General features: G+C 36.5%; 1 pseudogene; it reads right to left on the reverse strand.

The window, feature by feature from the left end:
• Positions 1–313: 313 nt before the first annotated feature.
• Positions 314–14,747, reverse strand: LOC129416592 (unhealthy ribosome biogenesis protein 2 homolog; annotated as a pseudogene).
• Positions 14,748–15,222: the final 475 nt, after the last annotated feature.

The following is a 15,222-nucleotide window of genomic DNA, read 5'->3' on the forward strand; positions in this document are numbered from 1 at the left end:
CTAAAACAAGTCTGATTTAGAGCAGTAACAGTCTAAAAACAAACGGTGCTATATAGCACCAAAAGTGGTTCTTTGCTCGTAATCATAGAAGAACCGTTTTGAGTGCCATATAGCACCGGTGAAGCACCTGTGTAGAACCATATGGGGGCCATATAGCACCACTATAGCACCAAATATGGTTCTACATGGCACTATGTGGTTCTACACAGGTGCTTTACCAGTGCTATATGGCACTAAAAACGATTCTTCTATGATTACGAGCAAAGAACCACTTTTGGTGCTATATAGCACCATTTTTTTTTAGAGTGTAGAAGATACTAAACTTACTTTGTTAACATGAGGAAAAACTGTAATTGCATTTGAATGTCTGCCAAGATCAATTTTATTCTTATTTGTGAAGGGAAAAAAGTGAGGCAGTATTAAACACCCAGTCCTTAAAAAGATCTAAATTTTTTCAGTTTCCTTTTTCTGTAAGGTTGTATTTGTTTACCTTAGTAAATGCATTAGCTAACTAACAATAAACACAATTTTTTTTATGCCAATACAGTTATTAATGTTAGTACATGGTGCATTTACTAATGTTAACAAATACAACTTTATTGTAAAGTATGAATACTGAATAACATTTCTTAAACATTTCTAAAAATAGTATATTTCTAATAACGTATAAATGAAAGCTTGCCATGCCTTTCACATAGTACATTTAGGTGAAAGTAAAAACTAATTACAGATCTTTTACACAGATAGTTTGAGGCTAAGGATACACTTCTACATATAAATGTACATTAGACAGTATACTTTTCTTCCCCTTGCCTTTGAGATTTATGATAGTGTGTGTAGCTACTGTACAGTTCACTGAACACTTCCTTAACTCCCATTTGAAGTGTGGTGTTCAAATATTTTATGTCCTGTTCAACACAGCGGTCCAGTACACAATATATTCCCTCTGTCAGATGTGCTTTGATTTCTGGCTGAAGTGTCACCTAAGAATAATAGAGAAAACTGTAGTTAAAATTTACAATGATAGGAATTATTTAGCAATCTGTGTTATGTAAAATTGTTTTGTGCAAAAATCTAGAAGGTCATACGCATTTTACACTGCAAGCTGACAAAAACAATCGCCATTTAAATGGCCTTGAGCAATGTGTGTTGCTCTTTTGCATCCTTTGAAACAACATCCATACAAAGCTCTGTTTTGTCTGTTCTTATTTGGTTTCCAAATGAAAGGTGTTATGGCCATGAGTGTATGAAATAGCACAAAACCCAGAACCCTACAAACATACACTGTGGGAAGATTCTTCAAACAGATTTAGTTATTCTAGTCCCAATCGAGAAAACCAACTTCAAAGAGGCAGTCCCACCAGACCAGAACAAACAATTACAGGGAAAATGTGAAGAGCTCTTAGATGTAAAAGACACTAAACACCACCTCCGTCAAAAAAGAGATAATGATATTGACTGAATGTTCTCGGCACATTTTATACGTTCACCAAATGTTTGCTTTAAATCCACGTAACCCCGGGCCTCAGGCCATTCAGAAATACTGCTTTGGTGACAGAATCCGTTAAACGGCATGTTTTGGAATCCATTCAGCTGATCTCCGGGTCTGGCGCTAGCACTTTTAGCATACCTTAGCACAATCCATTGAATCTGATTAGACCATTAGCATTGCGCTAAAAAATAACCAAAGAGTTTTGATATTTTATTTAAAACTTGACTCTTCTGTAGTTTCATCGTGTACTAAGATCAACAGAAAATTTAAAGTTGCGATTTTCTAGGCCAATATGGCTAGGAACTATACTCATGTTCTGGTGTAGTAATCGGGGACTTTGTTGATGTGGCATGGCTGCGGCAGGCGTAGTGATGTTGCGCACTGCCCGAAAATGGTCCCCTGCCATTGAAAGTAACCAAGAGGAATATTTTCGGGCAGTATTATTTCTAATATCACTACCCCTGCTGCATCCAATGTTACATCAGCAGTGTCACTGATTATAACGCCAGTTTGAGAGTATAGTTCCTAGCCATATCTGCCTAGAAAAATCGCAGCTTTTAATTTTCTGTCGGTCTTAGTGCACGTTGTAACTACAGAAGAGTCAAGTTTTAAATAGGAAAAATATTAATACTCTTCGGTTATTTTTAGCGCGATGCTAATGGTCTTATCAGATTAAATGGATTGTGCTAAGCTATGCTAAAAGTGCTAGCGCCAGACCCAGAGATCAGCTGAATGAATTGCAAAACTGTAAGAATCAAATGTTCAACTCCAGGGGAGCTGGAAAATGAGCATATAAAAAAAGTGGAGTGTCCCTTTAAGTAAAAGTACTGAACCTTAACATAAGAGCCTAATAAAAAAATACTCATTAAGACACACTTAGAGGGTTTTGCATTTGAGCTCTATAGAAATCTATAGAAATAAATCGGTCACATGCATTTTAATAGACAACCTATAAAATAGTGTTAAACACAATCTTACCCTTTGTAGAGCACTGACATACTGTGCCACCATGAATGAAGACATGACTCAAATCTTCAGCAACACAATATGAGTGTACATCCTCTCCACCAGCATGGCACACTTCAGGAGATAATCTTTGTCTTTCTCACAGGCTGGAAGAACAACCGCTCATGTAATTGTAAATACATTTTTTATGTGTAGCATATGACTCGTTAAAATATGAATATGAATCTTGGTAATATAACTATTTTATATAGCAGTGAGAAGAAATGCTCATGCCATCAAACTCATGCTTTATGTACATAACAGTAAGATGATCTAAAACGTGAAAGGTGTTTGACAAATCATACCTCAAATAACATTTTTATTTGAGATGATGTCAGGGCAACTTGCTCCATTGATACGCAATGATTATTGGTTGAGAATAGGACACTGTAAAATCACTGAAGCAGCAAATGTACTGTAATAGCTTGCCAGCATCACGCACTCTGTTCTTATTTTGACAGACAGCAAAGAGCCAACAAAAGTAGCAGACAAAGGATGAATTTGAAGTTAAATCTGTTTGTTTGCATACGAGTTTGCTTGAAGATGATGTTACAGCAAAGTGATGGCTAGAAGATTAAGAAATATGACCCTGACATTTATACAGTATAATAACAATTATCACAACATGAAAGGCACATTCAATTTGAACTGATTTACAAAATGGTGGCTAAATAATTTTTTTAGTTTTAAAGAAGTGCTACTTCATTTAAGTAAATATTTAAATCTAACCTAAGTTTGCATAATAAAAAATCTTGAAACTCATCTTTTAAAGGTCCCATTTTTCCTGATCCCATTTTTCAAACTTTATTAGTGTGTAATGTTGCTATAATAGCATAAATCGGTGGTTCTCAAACTTTTTCAGCTTTCGGCCCCCCTTGGGTACGGTGCATTCCTTCGCGGCCCCCACCAAAGAAAATGTATTACAAATTTGTTCTAAAATGTAACATTTTGATTAGACAAAACATAGTAAAGTATACAAATTAGTGTTGTTGGTTAGTAGCCTTATTTTGTTTAGGTTTAATTACACAGAATTTATGATTTGAATTAATGTATGTTATAAAATGTCATAAACCCCCCTGGCACCATCTCGCGGCCCCCAGTTTGAGAACCACGTGGCATAAATAATACCTGTAAAATGATAAAGCTCAAAGTTCACTGCCAGGCGATATATTTTCTTTAACAGAATTCCCCTTTTAAAGCCTACAGCGAACTGCCAGTTTGGTACAGCCCTCTACTTCCTGGTGGAATGATGTAAAAGTTATTATATAAAAGTTTTTGACTGAACTCCGCCCACAGGAATACGCCAGTTACCAGCTAAGCTCAAACGGCACTGCTAAGATAAGCTGTTTTTGAATCACAACACACTAAACAAACTACACAATCAGAACTCGTTACTTATTTCTGAAGGAGAGACTTCATAGAACAAGGAAGACATCAGCCCATTTTTAAGACAGTGAAAACAGCACGGAGATAAGTAAATTGTGTAAAAAATACTGTGTTTTTTACACACAAAACATAAACACGTTATATTTCGCACCATAAACACAACAGCTTTAAAAGCACAGGACCTTTAAATATCATATGAAGGGCGTGCTTACCTCTGTCAGTCTCTCCCTTCTGTCTGCCTTCATGCATGACTGAAGAAACCAGGCGATAAAAGCAATTCAGGAAGATGGGAAAAGCCTTCAGCATCACCTGCAAACATGTGAACATCAGATTGACATTTGTAAAACTGGTGCACAGCTAAGTGTCAAATGTGATTCTTGAACCGCTGAGAAATCCCAGCTTAATTTTCAAGTCTAACACAAACAAGATTTAAAACGTTTATCAATGAGCTAGAAATTGTAAAACCCATACTTTCACTCTTTGATGCATTAATTAGAAAGTAATTTGCGCAAGTTCTTGTTAAAACCGGTTTATTTAAATATGAGTATGCTAACTAGCTGGAAGACATACAGCACAAAGCGCTAAAAAAACATGTCTATACTTTGAGTAACACCTATTAACCTGACTTTGCTGTTCTTTCACTTCTTTATAAATTCAAGTGTACCAAAGTCCAAATCCTAGTTTATCCTATAAGCATCTCAAATCTTGGATGACTCACTGGGCAAAGCAACACAGAGAACTGAAGCCCTGTACTGTACAATCCCAGCATTCCTCACCTATCAGACTCCTCTGTGGATTCTTCTGCCCTCTGGCAAGTATCTTTCATCATGGCAACCACTAAATGCTAATTTCAACACTTATTAAAGGTGCACTGTGTACCTTTTAGAAGGATCTCTTGAACATATAACTATATTATTAGTGGTGTATAAAGACCTTACAAAATGAACTGTATTGTTTTTATTATCTTAGAAATAGCTGTTTTTAACTACCCATGTTACCCATTCACCAACACATCCACCACTGTGGTGGACAAAAGCAAAAAACATCAGCATTTTACTTTTACACTCCTCTATAAAAAATCATGATTTCTCTGGAAAATCCAGCTATTCGGTGTTCACCAAAACAGATTTTATTTCTTGATCCAGGCTATGCGATTCTTATTTCCTCCAGTATTTTTGGGCGTGTTTTTTTAAATTAAGCACTCAAAGCCACATTATTGAAACATTTTCCTAAAGCTACTTAAAGGAATATTCCATAAAAATCCAGATAATTTACTCACCACCATGTCATCCAAAATGTCAATGTCTTTCTTTGTTCAGTGGAGAAGAAATTATGTTTTTTGAGGAAAACAAAGCAGGATTTTTCTTATTTTAATGGACTTTAATAGAGCCCAACATTTAATACTTAACTCAACACTTAACAGTTTTTTTCAACAGAGTTTTAAAGGACTATAAACAATCCCAAACTAGGCATAAGGGTCTTATCTAGGTCTTATCTGTCATTTTTGACAAGAAAAATAAAAAATATGCACTTTTAAACCACAACTTCTCGTCTAGATCCAGTCGTGATGCCCCAGCGTGACCCCACGCAATACGTCATGACGTCAAGAGGTCACAGAGGACGAACGCGAATCTCTGCCCCAGTGTTTACAAGTGTGTTGAAAGAGGACCGTTCCTACGTTGTTGTATGTCAACTGATACTAATTAATGTCTTTGTGTGAGTTTATTGTTTACAACGGTCCGCAAATGTGCGTTTTATATATGTAACACATGACCTCCCTACATCACTACGCATTTACGCGCTGGACCGGACCTAGACGAAAAATTGTGGTTTAAAAGAGTTTATTTTTTATTTTTCTTGTCAAAAATGACAATCGTTTCGCTAGATAATACCCGTATGCCTCGTTTGGGATCGTTTATAGTCCTTTGAAAGTCCGTTGAAAAAAACTGTTAAGTGTTGAGTTAAGTGTTAAGTGTTGGTCTCTATTAAAGTCCATTAAAATGAGAAAAATCCTGCAATGTTTTCCTCAAAAAACTTTCTTCTCGACTGAACAAAGAAAGACATCAACATTTTGGATGACATGGTGAATAAATTATCAGGATTTTTCTTTTAAGAAAATGGAATATTCCTTTAAGGTTATAAACAAAAGTAAGAAACCCGCTTAAAAAAAATAGCAGCAGCTGGCACAGTATTTGCATCCACAGACTTTGGATTATTCAATGAATCAAATTAAAATCTACACATATAAAAATTGAACTTAAAAAAAGAGCCTAATAGGTTAAAGCTATAGTACCTAAAATCTATTAATTTTGCAGATGCTTGATGTAGAGCAGCTAACATCACATTCAAGGTATATATAGATCTATTTGTATCCTGGGAATTAAACCCATTCCCATGGTGTTGCTTTGCTCTAAAAGTTGCTGGGCACTCACCTGAGGGTAGCACAAGATAACTGCAAATAAGACTTCATGGATGGCCTCAAAAGCAGCATGGTACTCTTCCATCAAATGGCTGTCAAGAGGCACAAACTGCAGAGCACCCAGCACCATAACAACATGGTGTGGATTTGAGAGTTTTGTTTCACCCTGACGGAGCAGGACGGTTAAAGCCTCCAGGGTTGGTATGGTCAGTGCACGGGTTAGAGGAGGTTGCTTGCTGGACTCTTTTATCACAAACTGAAAACAGACATGTGTGAAATTCACTGGGAATGTTCGGGATTTGCTCTGGTTCATGACTATCAAATGGATACTGTAAAGGAAAAAATGACTTCAAGCTCACACTATCACAGATTTGTTGAACAGATATGAATAATTTTATATTATAATGCCATCATTGTATCCTATACAGGACTTAACATGCTAAAGCTCCAAAAAGCACATAACGAACATTCATTATTAAAAAGAATTCATCATCAAAAGTAAACTTAATCCAGTGGGTTAATAAATGTCTACAGAAGAGACTGTCTCTGAATGTCTTACAGTAGCGTTGGAGAAAAGGTAGGACTTAGTCCATCTTTATCAGTGAAGAATGTGATAAGGTATTTTACACTTTATGTACAGTATGTATTGCACTGCTCTGACAAACCAGGCTGACATTTTGGAGACATAAATCAATCATTCAACCATCTTCAAATACAGCAAAATAACACCTTTCAAACTGCACAGCAAAACTTGACACCAGCTTTATAAAATATTCATGTCAAAAGTGAAGATTACAGAGCTTGTGTTTTTGTTTTTTGTGCACTAAAGATATTTTAGGTGTGTGTAAGCAACATCAGATAAACAAAGCTTTTGGTCGTGGTGGCAATGTGAACCTTTCTAATGCTGTATCTCCGCAAGCAACAGAGAAAAAGGTGCAATGATAAAAGTAACCTGACAAGCGGAACACACACAGCGTTTCGCTCAGTGACAAGACTTTGAAACCTGGCTTTACCAGGCAGATGAATTTTAATGCTAAACCAACATGTACATAAGAGAATAATGACGGAGACAAAGCTACGTGATGTGCAAAAATCCAAGACATAAAGCCATAGGAAAACTAAGCCATGCACTGCACATGTTAAAGGACAAAATGTTAAGGGTATATTTTTGTATTTTAATACTTAATATTTTGTATTTTAATATTAAGTGTGTAAATATTGGCAAAACTGGAAATCAATTGTAATATTGGATATTTAGTGTCATTTTTTTATAATTTCCAAACTTTGTTCCTTCCAAACTTTGTTCTAACAAACTTTTTGTTAGCCGAACCCCCTTGACCTCCATAATAATTTAAGCACATGCATGTTTAACTTCAAAAAAAATTATTTATTCAAGTTATTTTTATCAGTACTGTTTTACATAGCTAGCATTACCCATTATTGGACATTCTTTTATTGGTATAAAAAACCTATCTGTCCATTTTGCACAAGTTCTCAGTTTTCTGACATATTGGGGCGGTTTCCCGGACAGGGCTTATCCTAATCTGTCCCAGCCTAAAATGCATGTTTGAGATGCCTTAATTTAAAAACACCTTGTCCTGGCATATCTTTACATATATCAGTGCCATTGTTTTGTCTAAAGATGCACACCAGTATTGTTTTTTGAATGGTTTGTTTGTAAAAATGTGCTAATATAACTAAGCCCTAGTCCTGGCTTAACCTAAACCCAGGAAACCACCCCATTGTATGTAAGCAATAAGGTACGAGAGGCTGTGCTGTATCGTGAATAAGTAACGGCTGAAGGGCGTTGTTACACTGAAAAAAATGTTATGTTGAATTTACTTAATTTTATTATGACAAGAAGATGCACACAATTAATTTATCTAACTCCAGATATATTTTTTAAGTTGAGTGTACTTATAATTTATCAATTGAGTGTACTTATATTTTATATGTAATTTCAGACTAATTATATTCATAATTATTTTGAGTAGAATTTGCTCAATTTTTTTATGTTCAGTACACTAAAATTAATTATGTGCAAACAAATCAATTTAATGGTTTAATTTCTACATACTAAAATTAAGATAATCCAATTGTTTTTTTAATCTCTTATTCTATTTAACTTTTCACATTTAACTGCCACATTATGTTGAGCAAGTAAGAAGAGACTCAATAGATCTCAGTACTGGCATAAGCACAGTTATTGCTTACATCATGATTTGCATCATGTCACCTATTGTCTAGCACCACTCTTCTGAATGATGGTAACCACAAAACTCAAAACAGAAACAGAAACTCTTCTAAATCTCAAAGATAATTTAACCTGAAACACTAAAAAGTCTTTCTTTTTTGTTAAAAACACAAAAATAGCGTTTAATTTCAAATTTTACTCTCCAAATGCAGTCCCATGCAAAGCATGCTGGGAAGTACAAGCCCACTGCCTAGTTAGTTATATTTACTTAAATAATCCAAGTAGTTTCAACACAAAATTTCCTTTTAACAAATTGGGGTGGATTTTACATGATAAAATTAAGTGAAATTTACTCAATAATTTGTTATTTTAGAATTACTTAAATTTTTTGTGTTATTTTTACTTTTTAAAATTTTTAATAGAATTTAATAATTTCTTTTAAGTTAAATTTATTAAGGCACAGAATCATTTTTTTCAGTGTAGGCACGACGCGAAGCGGAGTGCCTGCAACCCCTTCAGCCGTTACTTATTCACGATACAGCACTTGCCTCGAGTACCTTATTGCTTTTATAAAACGGTTACTACACAATATTAAAGTAAAAACAAATATTAATGCAACTTTCATGAAGTTAAATCAATAAAAGCCTTCCTTCTGCTAGAAAAAATAGTCCCTGACTGCGAACAATAACATGAAAGCTCAAATAAAAACAACAAACTGTTCTAAAACTTTGTCTCATTATATGTTTATGTGTTGCTAAGGGTGTTGCTAAGAGCGCAGTGATATTAAATAGAACTGTTGGGTGAAGCGGTCATAGAAGGGTTTTATCATGAATAAAGCACACCTATTGACCAATCAGAATCAAGGATTGGAACTAACCGTTTTATAATGTTGTGTAATACTCACGTGACATTCAGATTAAACAACCAGAATATCTTTTTTGTGTAAGTGTTTTAATTTTGTAACTATTTATGTACATTTTATGATTAATTGTAATTGTTTTTCATTAACTCACGAACCCCCTGCACTTCTTCGTGAAACCTAGTTTGGGAAACCCTGTTCTACACTGAAAAAAAAAGATTAATACAATTTACTAAATTTTTTAAGGTAAGTGGTTGCAATCAATTTATTTAAGCTTAATTTAAACAAAAGGTTTTTGTTTTGTTTTTCTATTTTTTTCGTTTAAAGCGACATCATGTAATTTTCCAACCTTCAGAATAAATTTTCAAGACCCTTGTGATAGTACATCGACTTTAAATAGGTTGAATGACATGTCTACCATAGCCTGACGGGGTCTGTATCGCTTTTACTCGTACTTTTAAACTTAGGGTTTCAGGTAGTAACCAGAGCACAAAAAAAACTACAAAATTCGACTGCTTTACGGCATACGTCACTTCCTCCATACAATTTTTTTTAACGTGAATTTTGCTGGAGGCTACTTAAGGAGTGTAGAGAGCAACTTCTATTATGTGGCATCGTGTTAGTGTCACAGACCTATGACTCGGGCGACCTGGGTTCGATTCCCCTTAAAGGCAATTTTTTATATAAACTCACGATCTTGATTCATACATAAATGCGATCTTCTTTATAAATGACGACGATTATCTTGCATATAGTTCCCTGTATTCAGATGCTGCATTCACGTGTTCATGAATTTACCTTTTTTTTTATGTCTATGGTATTTACATTACAATCCAGGATGCTATAGCAGTCAAACTTGCTTAAACTCACACAGTGTAAAACCAAACCCTATTCATTCACCAATCAGATCCGAGCATTTCTCTTTTCTCTCTTCCTCATTTGCTGCATTCCGCTGTCACTCACGTGACGTATTACAAAGCGGCAGACCTAAACACATCGGTTTACTTGGATTTGGAGCGACAATTTTCACACAAAAGAGAGGAAAAACGAGCGCCATTGCGGAAAATCCTGGTGGCGAGGGAGAGAGAGACGATGCAACGGTATTTGTTTCGAAAAAGGCAAGGAAATACTTCTGGTCGTTTCTCAATTGGAAGGCTGCAGCCTCTGGAGGGTAAATATGTAGGCTGCATACGTCATCAAGCCTGGTTTATTAGGGTAAACTGAGCATAACATTTGCAAGTCATAAGCATACTGCAACAATTTACGATTAACTAAGTATAATAGCCAACTTTATAATTGTTAATATTCTGAAATAAGATAGTCTTGATGATGTATGCAGCTTAGAAATACGACATCCGGAGGCTGCAACCTTCAGATTGAGAAATGGCTTCTGCCACGAGTTCCTCATCAGAAAGTTGTAATATGACTGCGTTTCTCCCTGATGCCTCAAAATGTTGATCGTTTAGCATTTTAAAGGTTTAGTTTTTAGTTTAGTTTTAAGGTTGGCCAGTTCTTTTCCTTTGCGACAGTGCTGCGGCGCTTGTGGCCTCTAGGGGCGCTAGACGTTAAAAATACATGTCTAGCGCCCCCTAGTGGCACAAAAGTTTCGCGGTGTGGCTTTAAATCTAGCTTAAATAAATTGATTGCGACCACTTACCTTAAAAACATTGAGTAAATCGAATGAATCATTTTTTTCAGTGTAAGTTAAAACAATGCTAAATCTACACATCATGGATTCCAATGTGCTTGCACTGTTATTGTTGTTTTACTATTTTAAAGCTGAATTGAAGAAAATTTCACGTGCCTGTGTTTATGAATGGAAAAACGTAGTGTTACCATCCTTTAATGCAGATGTTTTACCCAGGCTATAATTATGGTGCCATCTTAGGTAAGATTAAAAAAACGGCATAAAGATAAACTACTACAAACAGAAATGCATGTGTTATTAATCTCAATCACAAAAAAAAGGAAAAACAAATTGAAAGCAGCTACTGAAATACTTACAATGAAAGAAGATATGAATTGTGGAGTGATGAGCCAAAACGCCTTTGAGCAATGCTCTGGAAACAGACAGCATGCGAGTAGCTTTGTTAGAGTCACAGCTGACAGAATCTCCTGTTAAAGACATAGTTTTAAAACAAGACATCAGTCAATATGACCCTTAGAAAGCCTTCAAAATCGATTTCAAGACATAAATCTGAACATAAACACCACCACGGGCTGATTAACATTAACACCCTAACTATATAACACTTTCTTACTGTATAAGACAGGATCTCTTGTGAGAACCTAAGATAGGAAGTTCATGTAACCGGGCCAGTTAAGATCTGACAACTTCAATGGGATACCATGAAATCACCATTGTTATTAAACAGATATGAGTGGACAGATTAGATAAGATAGAAGTTTGTATTTTTCTTTAAAGCCCCAAATTAATAAATATGGTCTTACATTGTAATGTTCTTCTTCAACCTTCGACACCACAAGCCCGTCTCTAAGCATCATCAGTAACAGATGAAACTGCTCCTCAGTACAGTCATCCATTAGCTTATCAAGCAGCCCCTTTACTGCTCCCTCCAGCTCCTTCACCTCTGATACAGACATTTGAGACCCTGATAGACAAAACAAACAAAGCATTGTTCATTCAACTCAAACAGATGATACATCTAATGATATAATTCACTGGAAAGTAGTTATACTTGGCACATGAACCAGTGAGATTGAGAATTATGACAAAAAGTACTAAAAAGTTCACACACCTGACAGCAACACATGGATGCTTCTCAAAATCTCAGCATGGATTTCTCCAAGATCTTCAGCTTTTTTCTTTTTTGCAGATGTATAAAATGCACAAAGATAGTTAATGGAGGAAACAAGGAAGTCCATTGGACGTGCTGATGGACACAGCTCCTTTAATATCTGCTGGAAAAAGCTCCTGTAGAATGACATACGAGATATTTTCACCAGCCCGTCCTCCTCGGAGCTCCTCTGAACCAGGTGACAAACTCTACCTAGTTCACTTTTGAGCATGACAGTGACAACTTCAACAGAGAAGGACTGCCTGAGGACACCACTTCCCTTACCCATCAGTACAGACTGAATGGCTGGCTCAATGACAGATGTGGCCATTTCTAATAAATGAGTCAGAGTCTCATCCAGCTGTTTACTCTTCCCCAGTGTCACGATCAATTCTTTGCAGAGCATGCTTAAAGTTACCAGATGGAGTTGTAAGATGCAGAGCCCCCACTTTGATTTCTCTGCATCTACAAACAGGACCCCCGCAACGCTGTTACTTTTAACCATGAAAAAGGTAAATTTCTCCAGATTGATGCACATGCTGCTTTTTCTGTCGATTATGAGCTGGATAAGATTTTGAATGAAGTCTTGAACTGACTGAAGAAGAGATAACCAGGTGGGTCCATCCACATGCCTGAGAAAGGCCTCGCTGCATCGAGTGAAGAGGAATGTCATAGTTGCCTCTAAGAGACTGCTACCATGAATGATTTTAAGGATGGCAATTGAATTTGTGACCATTAGGAGAGCGGTCATAACACTAAAAAGCTCTCTCAGTAATTCAATAGCATCTGACAGCTCTACACTTTCATCACACTGGACACAAACAGTCATCATGAATAAGCAGAGAAACACTTCTGAATAATCCTCAGGGGTCATCGCATATCCATTCAGGATACGTGTGACTTTAAGCAGTGATAGAAAACCACCTATCTGCGTTTTTGATAGGGGTACTGAAGATCTCAGTTTGATCGAGTTTAAAATCTCCTCACTGATTGATTTCAGACGCTTTAGAGAAGGTGTCACGCTGGTTTCTCCATCTTCAACATCCATACTTATTTCAGCACGAGGTTTTAAAAAAGAAGGACTGATCAAGTGCACATGCGAAGGGTCAAGCAGTGCAAAAAATGCCTTGATGATGCACTTTATCAACGCGGAGTACATTTCAGGGAGTTCACAAATAACTTGTGATTCAAGCAATTGTCTGGATATTAGGGAAACAGAGACCCCAGTGTTGTCCAAATTGTTTCCAGAGGCACGAAAGCTCTCAAGCAAAGACATAAGCATGAAGTCTGCTAATTTCGATATGTCTTTTTGTGCAAGATACGGGAAGTTTGAGGCTATGAGAAACCAGTGGGCTGGCATGTAAGTGTTGCTGTTAATACTACAAAGCTGGAGGTCCCAGATTTGGTCAGTGTTGTTTAGCTGTACTGAAAGCTCATGCCTGCTTACAATAAATTGGGCTAACAGTTTTCTATTTGTTGAATCTTCATCTGATGTTACAGTGGATGATTTGAGCAAGTTTATCTTCAGCTTGTGAAGCGCAAGGAGTTTTTGAAGTAGTTTAACAAGTGGACTCAAGTCATGATCCTCTACGTTCTTCAGGGCTCTCTCCACTAAACTAGTTGTGACATGTTGTGATGTGTATCTGAAACAGTGTATCTGGAAGAGGGTGTCTACCTCCACCCATGTGTGAGTAAGAAGAAGGGCCACGTCTTGGATTTTGTCTTCTGTGACAAGATTCTCCTCAAACTGTTTCAGCAAGTTTGTAACAACGTTCAGCATCTCATCCATCAGATTCTGTGTTTGTTTCGCAATTGGCACTGGGGTGCTGTTGTCCAGGGTCTTAAAACTGAATAAAACAGCATTAAGCAGCAAACTCATGGAAAAAACTTTCAGGGCCAAATCTCCCATTTGTTCTCACATGCAGGGAAGCAGATAAGACTGAATCCTTTTTAAAATCAGCCAACAAATTTCAAGATTTTGACTTGGAGGGGTGTCCAGCAAACACTGACTCTGAGATTTCTGTATAGTGACGGACAACAACGCTGGTCTCAATTCATCCGCCGCTGGCCGACAGATCACATCAAGCAACTCCTCGAAAAGCTTCGGCAGCTGTCGGAGTTTGCCGCAAGTTTGCAAAACAGCCGACACAAGTGCTTCACTGGCTTTCCTAACACGTATTTCCGTGTTGTCCGCATCAACCCACACAGCTGATAGAAGCTCATCTAAATCTGGCTCCAGGATATGGTGATTCAGAGTGAGAAGAGATTTGAGACAGCGATACCAGGCTGGGATGCTCACCTGGGCATTGTTAAATAAAAGGCGAGCCAATTTCCTGTAGAAATTAAACTGCACCTCTTTGTGTTGTATTTTGTCTACAGCCACATAATAAATATCACCAGCCAAATCAGTAGGTTCTCCAGAGAAAGCAAAGCGAGTCCCCAGTTTAATGCACTGAATGTCTTGTACTCAATATCTCAATATACAGTAAGTCACAGAGAGAACTGGTGAGGTTAAGATGCAACTGAAACAGTTCAGTACAGTGTGAAGACTCACAGAACTGAGACCTGAAGTACATTCTGAAATCCTCTATCATCTATAATCATGTATAAAAATATTAAACAAACAGGACAAATTAGCCATTGATTACAAAAAAGGCAAAATTTCAATAACTCTTACATTTTATATAATTCACATAATGTTGATAAATGCTTTGTTATCTAAACCATTTGTGTTCTTTGATGTACTGAATTGTTGCAATTATCTGTTAATATTACTGTAAAGTTAACATTCTGATATTTATAGAAATATATATTTATTTATGCATTTTTATCCAAAGCGACTTAAAGTGCATTACAACGTATAAATTTTTTATCAACGTGCATTCCCAGGGTTCGAACCCATGGGCCATGACCCTTTGCGCTGCTAACACAATGCTTCACCGGTGAACTATACAGGAACACTATATATTTTCCATATTTGCTATTACTATTACTGCCATTTATAAACTTAGTATTTCTGTTAAAAAATGTGTTACAAAAATAAACAGTGTTTCTCAAATAGAGCAATAC

The sequence above is a fragment of the Misgurnus anguillicaudatus genome, chromosome 11 (genome assembly GCF_027580225.2).
Source record: "Misgurnus anguillicaudatus chromosome 11, ASM2758022v2, whole genome shotgun sequence".
Classification (NCBI taxonomy): domain Eukaryota; kingdom Metazoa; phylum Chordata; class Actinopteri; order Cypriniformes; family Cobitidae; genus Misgurnus; species Misgurnus anguillicaudatus.